The sequence below is a fragment of the Hylobates moloch genome, unplaced genomic scaffold (genome assembly GCF_009828535.3).
Source record: "Hylobates moloch isolate HMO894 unplaced genomic scaffold, HMol_V3 SCAFFOLD_6, whole genome shotgun sequence".
NCBI lineage: Eukaryota > Metazoa > Chordata > Mammalia > Primates > Hylobatidae > Hylobates > Hylobates moloch.
In genome coordinates, this window is record NW_026652281.1 from 136,905,738 (window position 1) to 136,916,855 (window position 11,118).

Consider the following 11,118-nt stretch of genomic DNA (forward strand, 5'->3'; position numbering starts at 1 on the left):
CTCTTTCTTATCCAGGAGCAAAATATTTTCAGAAGATTCCAGGAGACTTTGACTCAGATCCCATTGGCCAGAACTAAACCACATGATCATCCCTAACCCAATCACTGGCGAATGGGAATGAAATTGTCATGTCTGAGTGAGACTAAACATGGCTCATTCCCTAGATTCAGCAGAGGGGGGTCCATCTTAGCATACTGCTGCAGATACAGTTCTGCGAAAAAGAAGATGGGGAGAATGGTAAGTATGGGTGACACATACCGTTTGTGAAGGTGGCATCCTGAGATTCTGTTAGAGTGGCTCCGTGTTGGAATGCTGGGGAAGAAATGAACATGTGGCTGAGTGGAATCCGCCTCTGTGGGGTCTGTTGGTGCTATAAGTAAAAAGTAAAGGACCATGTGTCCCTTCTGGACTCTATGTATGACCAGCTGACAGTAAAGTCATTTTGTTATGAACTCTACCACTCCTCGCTTTCACTGTTAGGGGCCTGGCGCTTGTGTTTCAGGTACTTGCCTGGCGATCAGAGAGCGGGTTCCCATCTCTACCAAGGGCCCAGAATTTGTTCTCCAGATTTTCTTCCCCTAAGGGGTGCATAAAAAGGAGTTGCCTTTGAGAGCAGTCCTGGGACTCAGGCCTGCAGTCAGAAGGGCAGCCCCTCTGGTTGAAGCTCTTTACTAAAACGACTGATGATGTGTTTTCTGGAATGGGAGCCTCAGTTCATAAATCAAGGCTTGTTGCCTGCCCCTTGTCACCTTCTCAGAGCCGTGCACTCTAAAAAACACTTAGGAAATAAAGTTTCAGCTCCCGGTCCCCTGTGTCTCCCCTCCACCCTTTGTAAACCACTCCGCTAAGCTAGAAGAACTGAGCAAAGCTGATGACCTCAGAAGACCCAGGGACAATAGCAGAACTCTGTCCAAGCCTCTTCCCTCCCACTGCACCAGATGGGAAGGTCATGCCGGGAGCCAGCTCTGGAGAAGTCCTTCATGCCCTCTGGCTGCCGTGCACCCAATCTTTGGATGCAACAGCACATCAGTTGGCAAATGTCAAAAACTGAGAAAATAATTTCAGTACTCCATGTTGGCGTCATGCTCTCCAGCCTCCTTCTAAACACATTCAAATCTCTTATCTCATTGGGTCCTTCTGATGACTCTGAGCAGCCACTAGGGCGGTGGTCACAAAAATCATGAAATCACAGTCATCATAGCCACTATTTTATGGACTCCCTACTGGGCACCAGGCATTGTGCTCAGCACTTTGCACCCATTATGTCTCACTGCTCTCAGCCCCATAAGGTAGGTACTGCCCCTAACCCCACTTTATAAGTAAGGAATCCAAAGCTCAGAAAGAAGGTGCAGCGTACCCAGGGCTGCTCAGTTCACAAACGACAGAGGCAGGCTTTAAGCTCAGATCTCTTTAGTTGAAAATCCTGGGCTTTTAATAACTACTACTTTATTCTCTCAGTCTAGGAAGTGATGTTTTGATGGCAGCTGGAGTGAATGCTCTTGAAATCCACTTCCCGATTCTTCCTTCTCTCCCGAGCCTTACTTCCTGTTTTCTGACCTCTTCTGGGAACAACCCGAGTTTCAAGGGCTGGATTAGGTGCTCTGTAACCTAGAAAAGCAGGTTCAGGTCTCTCCAGCTTGGTCTTGTCAGGACTCCAGGGCTGAACGAGGCACAAGAATCAGAGGACCAAATGCTGAGGCAATCTCAGGCAGCTCCGACAGTCCGGGACGCCAGGCCCAGCAGTCCTAGAGTTGCCCTCTTAAATCAGTCGGGTCCCAAGATGAGCAGCAGCTGTTACCTAAGCTATGTCAGGGCCAGGAGCCAAGGTAAGGGTCAAGGACTAAGAGGAAGAGCACATGAGGGCTGAGCACAGGATTTGCACTGGGCAGCTGGGATCCAGTTCAAGGGGCCTCCTGCCCCAGATGGGAACAAAGTTCCAGGAACACACTTGAGCCAACTGAGAAGAGAACTCCCACTCAGAGTAGGGCTCCAGTCCAAGGAGGGAGGCTGGGAAATAAGGAGCCAATAAACCAGACCATCTCAGGCAGTTCTGGATTCCCTGTTTTCCACGTGCAATCTGTCTGATTAATTCAGCTAATGTGTTATTGGCTGATAACAATACATCATTTCCCCCAGGTAGCACATATAATAAAGTGAAGTAACCTATTTCACCATCTTTAATCCTTACCATGGTTCCCAAAATATAGCAGGTATTAGGGAGTCTCCATTTTGTAAGTAAGCAAACTGAGGCTTGGAGAGATTAGGTGACCTGTGCAAGGTCTTCTACAGGAAATGACAGGATTGGAGTCCTAGTCTGCTTAGCTCCCTAAAAAATGTTCTTTCTTTTCTATCATGTATCATGTATCACACTCAAGAACCAGAACTGTGGGGTCTTCACACACTGAGATATTGCATAGATCATGCATGTATACATTTATCAACTAACATCTTCTCTGTGCTTGGTGCCAGCAGTGCCAGAGTGGATAAGACAGACAGCCTGTACCCAAGGAACTTACTCCTCATGCCCCCTAGACTTTTCTAATGTCCCTCAAAACCCAGCAAAGAGCCAGCTGCCTCCTCCCGTTCTCACCCCAGCCCTGGGTGAGGCAGGTCAGGTCTGCTATTGCACATTCCTCACGCCACTTTCTCTGCTCATTACAGAAACCACTCTGTTGACAGAGGCAGGGCTGTGGGACCAACGGATTAGACTGTATCATTTTGAATCTAATCTGCATCCTCCGCAATCAGTGGCCTCTGCTGTCCCAGAGGTTTCTGTTTGTTTGGGGTTGGGAGGATTTGCTCGGATTAGCATAGGGATTGTCTGTTCACCGGGGAAAGGGGCCCAGTGACTGCCGATGGACCAGCTGGAATGCAGTCAGCTCAGCTCCTCCCATGAACCACAGCTCTGCAGTGACACAGCGCTTCTGCTGGCTCCAGCAGCAACAGGCGCCTGCCTGTAAGCACGACGGTGGGAATGACATCTTTTGGTTATCACTCCATCACTGAAACTCTTCAGGAATAATTCCAGCCCCCTCTCCAGCAGCCAGGGCTATAAATAAAGAATCCCTGGGGATGCTGAATCCTGCCCTTCGTCCTGGCTGCCTCTGTGACTCATTCCACAAGCCAATTCTTCTTCTATCTTCTTAATTATGGGGAGGGGGAGTGAAAGTCTGTGCATATCTACCTCCAGGCTGTGTGCATTGTCTTAGTTGCAGTCCATACGCGTACGCGTGTGTGTGTGTGTAGATGCGTGTTTACCTGTGACTCAGTGTTTAAGCTTAAAATGTAGAGAAGTGGCTGGGCATAGTGACTCACGCATATAATCCCAGCACTTTAGGAGGCCGAGGCGGGCGGATCACTGGAGCTCAGAAGGTCAAGACCAACCCGGCCAACATGGTAAGACCCTGTCTCTACTAAAAATACAAAAATTAGCTGGGTGTGGTGGCAAGCGCCTGTAATCCCACCTACTCATGAGGCTGAGGCAGAAGAATCGCATGAACCTGGGAGGCGGAGGTTGCAGTGAACTGAGATCGCACCACTGCACCCCAGCTTGAGACACAGAGCAAGACCCTGTCTCAAAAATTAATTAATTAATTAATTAAATTAAAATTTAAAAATTTAAAAAGTAAAGGGTGGAGAAGAGATGCATTCCTCATACATACTTCAGTGTGGTGATTGTTAGCTAAGGCTCCATAGTAAATTAAGTCTTCATAAATATCTCCATTTATGAAGGCCCTTTTGGGGCACTACCCTATGCTAAGTAAGGTGAATAACACACAAACTCTATCATCTTCATAGACTACAATTGCTTAAAGCAAATAAAATCCCTGAAGCGGTGGCAGCAGTTGAGAGCAGCATTTCATAAAAAGAAAACCCTCACCTATAACAGAGAAGAGTAAAGGAAACATTCATTTACTGAATTCCTTTTTCCCCACACCAGGCACTTACTAAGTGCCACATAATTCATTCCTTAAAACAGCGCAAGAGTTTCCCATCCCAGTTTTCAAAGGTGATAAAACAGGCCTAGAGAAGTTAAATAATTGGCCTAAAATTACAAAGACCATGTGGACCCAAGGTAAAATGTGAGTTCAAGGGTTTGGGGCAGAATCTTAAAGGTCATCCCATCTAAACCTTCATCTAATGCTTGCATTTACCCTACAAAACTCATGAAAACTGGTCATTCAGCACCGTGGTAGGAGAAACTCAACTCTCAAGACAAGTGGTTCCATCTTCAGACAGTGCCAAACTGCTAGCAAGCTCTCTTCTATGTTGAGGCCAAATCTGCCCCCTTTTTATTTCTACCCACCCAAGTTTTCTTATGCCCTCTGGGGCTAACAAAGCAGATCTAATTCCTCCTCCTTATCACTGCCTTTTAAATAAGTCATCTTCCATTTCCTTACCCAGCCAGGCCATTCCACACTTGAAATTATTTCAAATCCCTAAATATTTGTTCATTACTATATCCTTCATGCTGGTACCCACAGTGCTGCCACATCTAGGTTAGGTAAATATCAGTTGAGTAAATGAAGAGATACATGAGCTTTTTCAGGGTAGATGGTGCCATGACTTGTTTCATTAAATCTTTGGCCTTAATTAAAGATTGCCTGGTTGCCAGGAACAGTCTATTCTGGCTACTTTAATAAAAATTCTGGCATGATGGAGGGTTTCAGGTGACTCTAAAGACAGGTAAATGTAGAAGATTACAGGGTCTTGTGGAATGAGAACAATATCAGAAAGTTCTCTCTGTCTCTCTCTCTCTCTCTGCCCTTTTCTCCTCTGCCCCCACCCACTCCCATGTTCTCTATATCTACCTTCATTTTGTGTATCTACTACATTCTCTTCTTGGTGTGCCAATTTTCTCTATTGCACATGGCTCAACATGGCAGCTATCCCAAAGACATACCCCCTCACAGCTTCATGTCTGTCAGCATCTAAATGACAGAGGCTCTGTGTCCCAATAGAGAGGAATCGACTGGTCAAGTGGTCACTCCTAGACCTATCAGCAGTGGCTGTCAGGCAGTGGGGAGGAATCTACTAGTACAAAACATGGCTGCATTAGGCATCTCTTTAGCAAGGATTCGAAGGCTGTCTTAGGAAGGAAGAATCTTTGGGAAGGAGTATGAGTGAACAGAATAGAAATGCTGACATCTCTTGTACACCTTTAAATACCAATATTATAAATAGATCTGAGACGTCAGGATGCTCTCAGAGAAGTTTACTATCCTAGGATTTCTGGACATGGGCTGTAGGGACTGGAGGCTTTCAGAACTTCTGGCACCTCTGAAATTCTGATTCAGAGCCATGAAGTCCTGGAAAGCCTGACTAGTGACATGGGTGGCCCGAAAAGGGCTCAGGCTTCGCTTTTGCAGGAGAACATTGCACTGGACCTATTTGTGGCTCCTTAGCATCTTGTCAATTATCCTGGCCATCTCTGGAAACACAGAAGGTCCCATCCGCAAGCACTGAACACAAAAAAAGCTCATTTTCTTCCTCCCTGTGTGCATAAAGTTTGTATGTGTGCAGTGCTGAGGCTTATACAGTAGGGAGCGGATGAAGAGGAGGGACTATGGAAATGTGACTGTTTTGTAAAATAAATGAATAGACTCGTAGGCTAGAAAGTCCCTTACAGATCATCTAGCCATGTAGTCATCAGTGGGTGTGCCTCAGACCTCAAGGGTTCCCTAGAAGAACCTCAAGGACCAAAAGAGGAGGTAGCAGGAAAGTATACAGGAATCCTTCCTGAGTAGACAGGATTCCACCCACCAGCATCCTCTCGCAGCAGTGCAATCCTGCTGCTCTTAGCTTTGTATGTTGGGTTGTTATGTGTTGTTTCACTGGTTTATAGGTGAGGAAACTGACTGCAGAGAGGTAGAGCAACTTGTCCAGGATCAGATAGTACTGGTTCCCAGCTGTGCTGACTCCCAGAGCCCTCTTTCTGCTGGCACAGGTCATATTGAGACAAAAAAGAGAACAATGATTTCTGACAAGGAAAACTGTCGTAAGAGCTAACCATCTGTGTCTTCCACCCACAGCAAAGCATCAGGCATTCACTATTGACATGTTTCCATCACCCAACAGCCTGATCATACAGCTGTGCTTGGTAGTATCCAAGCTGCAGAACAGGGATGAACTAGTGGCTTCAGGGCTCAAGCTCTCTAAATTGTCAAACTTGCTCCTTGGGTGTCTGTTCATTTTGCAATTAGCTAATTGGCAAAGGGACCCTGTAACTGCTAGGGCAATTTAAATGCAATCAACAGAACTCAACTCTAACCAAAGAGAGAGAGAGGGAGAGAGAGAGAATGTTGAGAAGCTCTCCAAACTGACAATATCAAGATGCCATGGCTGGAATAAATGAAGGCCAACCAATCTTCCCAAGATTCAAGGTCCTAGGAGAGGGAGACAGACTGTATAAGCTCAGTTCACATGATTACCTCTTTACTGGCCACTGACATTCTCTTGTACCAGTTGCTGGTTCTAGGTTTTCCAAGCCACCATATTTACTGTTACCCTTGAGGCAAGTCTTAACTTGTCACTCAAGCAAGCTCTCTATCTCACAAGTGGCCCTTGCTCCTTCTCTTTTTCCCCCTTCCAACTTGGTTTTTGTCATGCCTCCACTCCTATAATCAAGAAACCCACCGCTTTTCAAACTCCCAAGAAGCGTTTCCTTGTGTTCTCAATGTCTTGCAGTCTGGTACGATGATTGTTTTATTTGACTCACACATGTAATTTTTTACCATGTTCTCTCTTCTAGGAACTTCAGAGAGATTTCTTTGGGATTGAAACAGAGGGCAAGATGCAGAAAGTGTTGAATCCAAAATTAACACTTCTCTAACAGACTATCCAAGAATTAGACTCAAACTTAGAGTCAGTTCAGTACAAGACTTAAAGGGCAACTCTTGTTGTCCACCTTGGTTGAAGAAATTTAGCCTAGAGCAACAGTCAGTGCCAACATGTTCCCCACTGGTTCTCCTAGAAGGCCTACAGGGACTTCATATAAACAGAACTTCTGGGTCAGAGTCCCTGCAGCAGGACACAAATTAGGCCTTCCCCATGGACTTGGCTGCAAAAATATTTAAACACATAATGTCCAAAGTTACTTCGAGCTCTAAGAGTCTATGACTCCCTGATGATGCAAATGGAATTTATTTCTAAGAAGAGGGTGATGAACATCTTACTCAATGAACCATAATTCACTTCGTCAGATTCCAGAGACTTCCTGACTGGTTCTTGAGAGAACTCCCATGGTGCTGAATATCTGCCACTTGCCTGGGAGTTTATGACGTCAGACAGCAGGGTCTAACATGACTGTTGGAAGAAATTGTTATCTACACTATGAGGCAATAGGCTCATATATACCCTCAATACCAAACACATCACTTTTTAGTTGACCCAAGCCAATTGACCAGTGGATAAGGGGTTGCCAGTGGTTGAATGAGCTGACTACTTGCAACAGAGAGAAGTGGTCTGTGCCATCTTCTCCACATGCAGCCTTTGTTATGGCCTAAAGCCAAAAATCAATTAAAAAGAAAAAAATCAAATCAATTATGGATGTAGAATTAAGCTATGCTTCAGGATTGGGATGCAAAAAATAATTGATTGTCCCATGTAAGTGAGGAATATTTTCCCGATCCCTAAATGGCATGCTATTATGTTTGGGGTTGTGTTATGGCTTGAAAGTTCATATGCTGGAAATTTGAAAACTTAATTCCTCATGCAACAGTGTTGAGAGGTGGGACTTTTAAGAGGTGATTAGGTCATGTGGGCTCTGCCCTCATGCAAGGATTAATGCCATTATCCAGGAAGTGGGTTTGTTATTATGGAAGCGGGTTCCTGATAATTGGATGAGTTTGTCCCCCTTCCCCTCTCTTGTGTATGTTCTCTTGCCCTTTCCACTTCCACCATGGGATAATACAACAAGGAGGGCCTCACCAGATTCAGGCCCCTTAATCTTGGACTTCCCAGCCTCCAAAACTGTAAAAAATAAATCTTTGTTCTTTATAAATTACCCAGTCTGTGATATTCTGTTATAGCAGTGCAAAACAGACTAAGAGGTTGTTTCTCCAAAAATGGGAGTGGTTTTTCACCAATCTATCCACACTGGTTTTCTTTGAAAAAAATATATTAACTATGTAATCTGTGACCATAAAACACAGAGGAATTAGCCAAATGAACTAGAAATGTTCAGATCGACCACCCTGCAATGCAAAACACTATTTGAGAGGGACTTGCCATCTTGAATAGAGAAAGGCTTCCCATATATATAACTGAAAAGGCAGATGCTTTGGCACATAATCAACTGTATCCTCCACTCAGTTACACAACTCACTGTTGTGAGTGACAGGCTGGAATCTTGAAATTAATTTCCTTTGGCTGGTTCTTAGTAGCTCAGCACACCTGGGAATGTTTGGCTCTTCCACCTGAAGTGTTTGTAAGAGGGGAAAGAAAGCTGGAAGCAGAAATGGTACATTTCAGCTGCCCTCTCATCAGAAGATGCAGGGACCAAATTAGCCCAGCCCACACTAAGAATGCTGAGTAAAATCAGAGTCACAGACTATCATAACAGGAAAGAGACTGGAAGAGCAAGCAGTCCAAACAAGAAAGTGATGAGAATAACAGTAATAATAAAAATAATAATAGTGAAATTTATTTATTTTTCTGGAGATTTTTGTCAGATGCCTAGCCAGCATCCACATCAGCCTTATTCTTTCCTAATAGAACCTCAATCAACTTCCCTCCATGTAACCTCAGGTGAAACCGACTGCAGCCTCCACCTCCAGGGTGAGTTCCATTGGTCAAATGCTGCCTACCAGTGATTGGTCACAACAGGCATGTGACCCAGTTCTGGCCAATGAGACATAAGCAGGTATTTGCTAATGGGATTCTACAAAAAAAAGTTTCATTTCAAATATAGAGTCTCAGGAGAGACATCATTCTTCTTCCTCTGGACACTAACACTAACACATCTAGATGTGATGCCTGGAAGTGATGTAGTCATCCTGCTATCAGCCTAAGGTTGGAGCCAATGCACAGGATCACAAAACAGAAATATGGGGAATCCCAGGTCCTTGATGGCACCACTGAGGCACTTATTTAACCAACCTTGAAGACATCCTCTTCCAGAACTTCTTTCTAAATAAAGCTATTACACTTTCATTTTTATGCCACTTTGAGCTGGAGGTTTGATGAGCTGCAACAAAAAATATCCCAAGTTAGACAGTGTTTACCATGAGCCAGCCTTTGTACTTGTAACTCTGCAAGCATTGTTGCACTTAACCCTTGTGACAACCCTCTGAGAACAATATTATTATTATCCTCATGATACAGTTGAAAAAGACTAAGTCTTAGAGAGATTAAACGACTTTCTCAGAATCTATTCATAGATGGTAGAGACTCGATTGAAAATTTAAGCAGTCTGACTCCAGGGTCTGTGCCTTTAATCTCCATGCTATGCAATCCAGAAAAGGGAAAAACTTGCTCCAAAAAGCACAATAAGTTAGTATCATTCAGGGATTAAAACTGACATCCAGTTGTCTTTCAATGCTTAAGTAATGGTGATTATTTTGGAGAGCAGGAGCTAGTGTAGCCAGTGCCATCACCTTTAACCAAGGCATCCTTTCTCATGGGACCCATAGTCTGCCTTAAATGTCTGGCTCTTTTTTCTAATCGTTGACCACATTCTCTGGCTCTCTATGCTCATCTCCCTTCCACCTTCTTCTTCATTTCTGCCTTTTCAGCTCATTAATTGACTTTCTGTAGCCATTAAAGAGAGACATGTGAATCTCCTGGAAAATCCCCCATGACAGGAGCAAGATCCTTGCCAATGAGGAGTTCTCACCAGCAAGGAAATTAAGCTGTCTGCTGGGGGCATGGAGGATGAGTTGGCAGGTCTCCCATGCTAATTGCTTTCATCTTGATTCAGTGAGTCTCCCAAGCCAGGTCACAACTCAGCAGTGCCCAGCAGTTCCAGGCCTAGGAAGAAAGCAAATACTTGAAGCTGCCTCTTGCTAAGGATGAGTCACAGGGGGCCCTGCCATAGGGACCTCATAGGCCTTGGATTGTCCATGAGCAAGGTGACATATTGATGATGGCAATGTCATCATGCTAATATAACAAACAGGAATGGGAAGCCCACTCTTACATTGTGGGGCATTGTGGTTATGAGCATGGTCTTATAATTAAGCAGATACGGATCTGAATCTCAGTTCAGTTACTTGCCAGCTGATGAAAAAATAAGAGTAATGGAACTTTCCCTGAATTTAGTTTCTTCCTCTGTAAATATATATATATATATACACACACACACACACACACATATATATATACACACACATACATATACATGTATATACATGGTTGTGGGGAGTAGATATGATGAGTATAGTATCTAGCACCTAGTAATGCTCGATGCCTTCAAAGACGATGATATTGACTTCAAAGATGATGACGACGATCATGATCATGATGAAAAATTGAGTGGATAGATAACGGGTTAATTCTCATGGTCAAAGATTCTTCTTAGTAACAACTCAAGACAGGTGTCAGACTCATTCAAAGAAACTCTCTGCCTCAATTTTGCCACATGTTACCATGTTTCTTCCCTCCTAACAAAGACTAGACTACGTACAATTCAGTACACTTGAGCTTTAACCAAACCATTAAGTGGCTCTTCTGTGGTTGGCTACAAAGATGATTTCCCATTATATCAAGCTATGTTAATGGCAAACATCCAGGTCAACTAAATAGAGCCAATTAGTCAGGCTACATGTGGAGTTGGAAAATATAAACCAACACAGATATGGTTAATTTCAATAGGGAATGTCAGTTACAGGACAACTAAGCTTTAGTGTTCAAAGCTATTATAATCATCTTATCAGATTGATGTTGAAAAGCCTTCAACTATCCTTATTCAAATACCTCCCCAGGATTTCATCTCTGTCTACCATTAAGTGTGGTGTGGCTATCCAGTTGACCAAAATATACATGCCTTGTTTGACATGATTTTAAGGAAGATCAGCACCCAGACTTCTAAATCAAGTGGTATAAGTAAGGCCATGTTTAGACTACCATTTGAGCAATGCATGGGCATCATATTTGGTTGGTTTTGGAAACCTACTTGTT

At 44.0% G+C, this 11,118-nt stretch overlaps 1 long non-coding RNA gene across 1 annotated transcript; it reads right to left on the minus strand.

Moving 5' to 3' along the window:
* Positions 1-258: 258 nt before the first annotated feature.
* LOC131383708 (uncharacterized) lies at positions 259-8,411 on the minus strand. The gene is made up of 3 exons (XR_009213945.1): positions 8,327-8,411; positions 6,637-6,768; positions 259-312 (listed from the first exon to the last, which is right to left on the minus strand). It is a non-coding gene; the product is annotated as an uncharacterized LOC131383708 (long non-coding RNA).
* Positions 8,412-11,118: the final 2,707 nt, after the last annotated feature.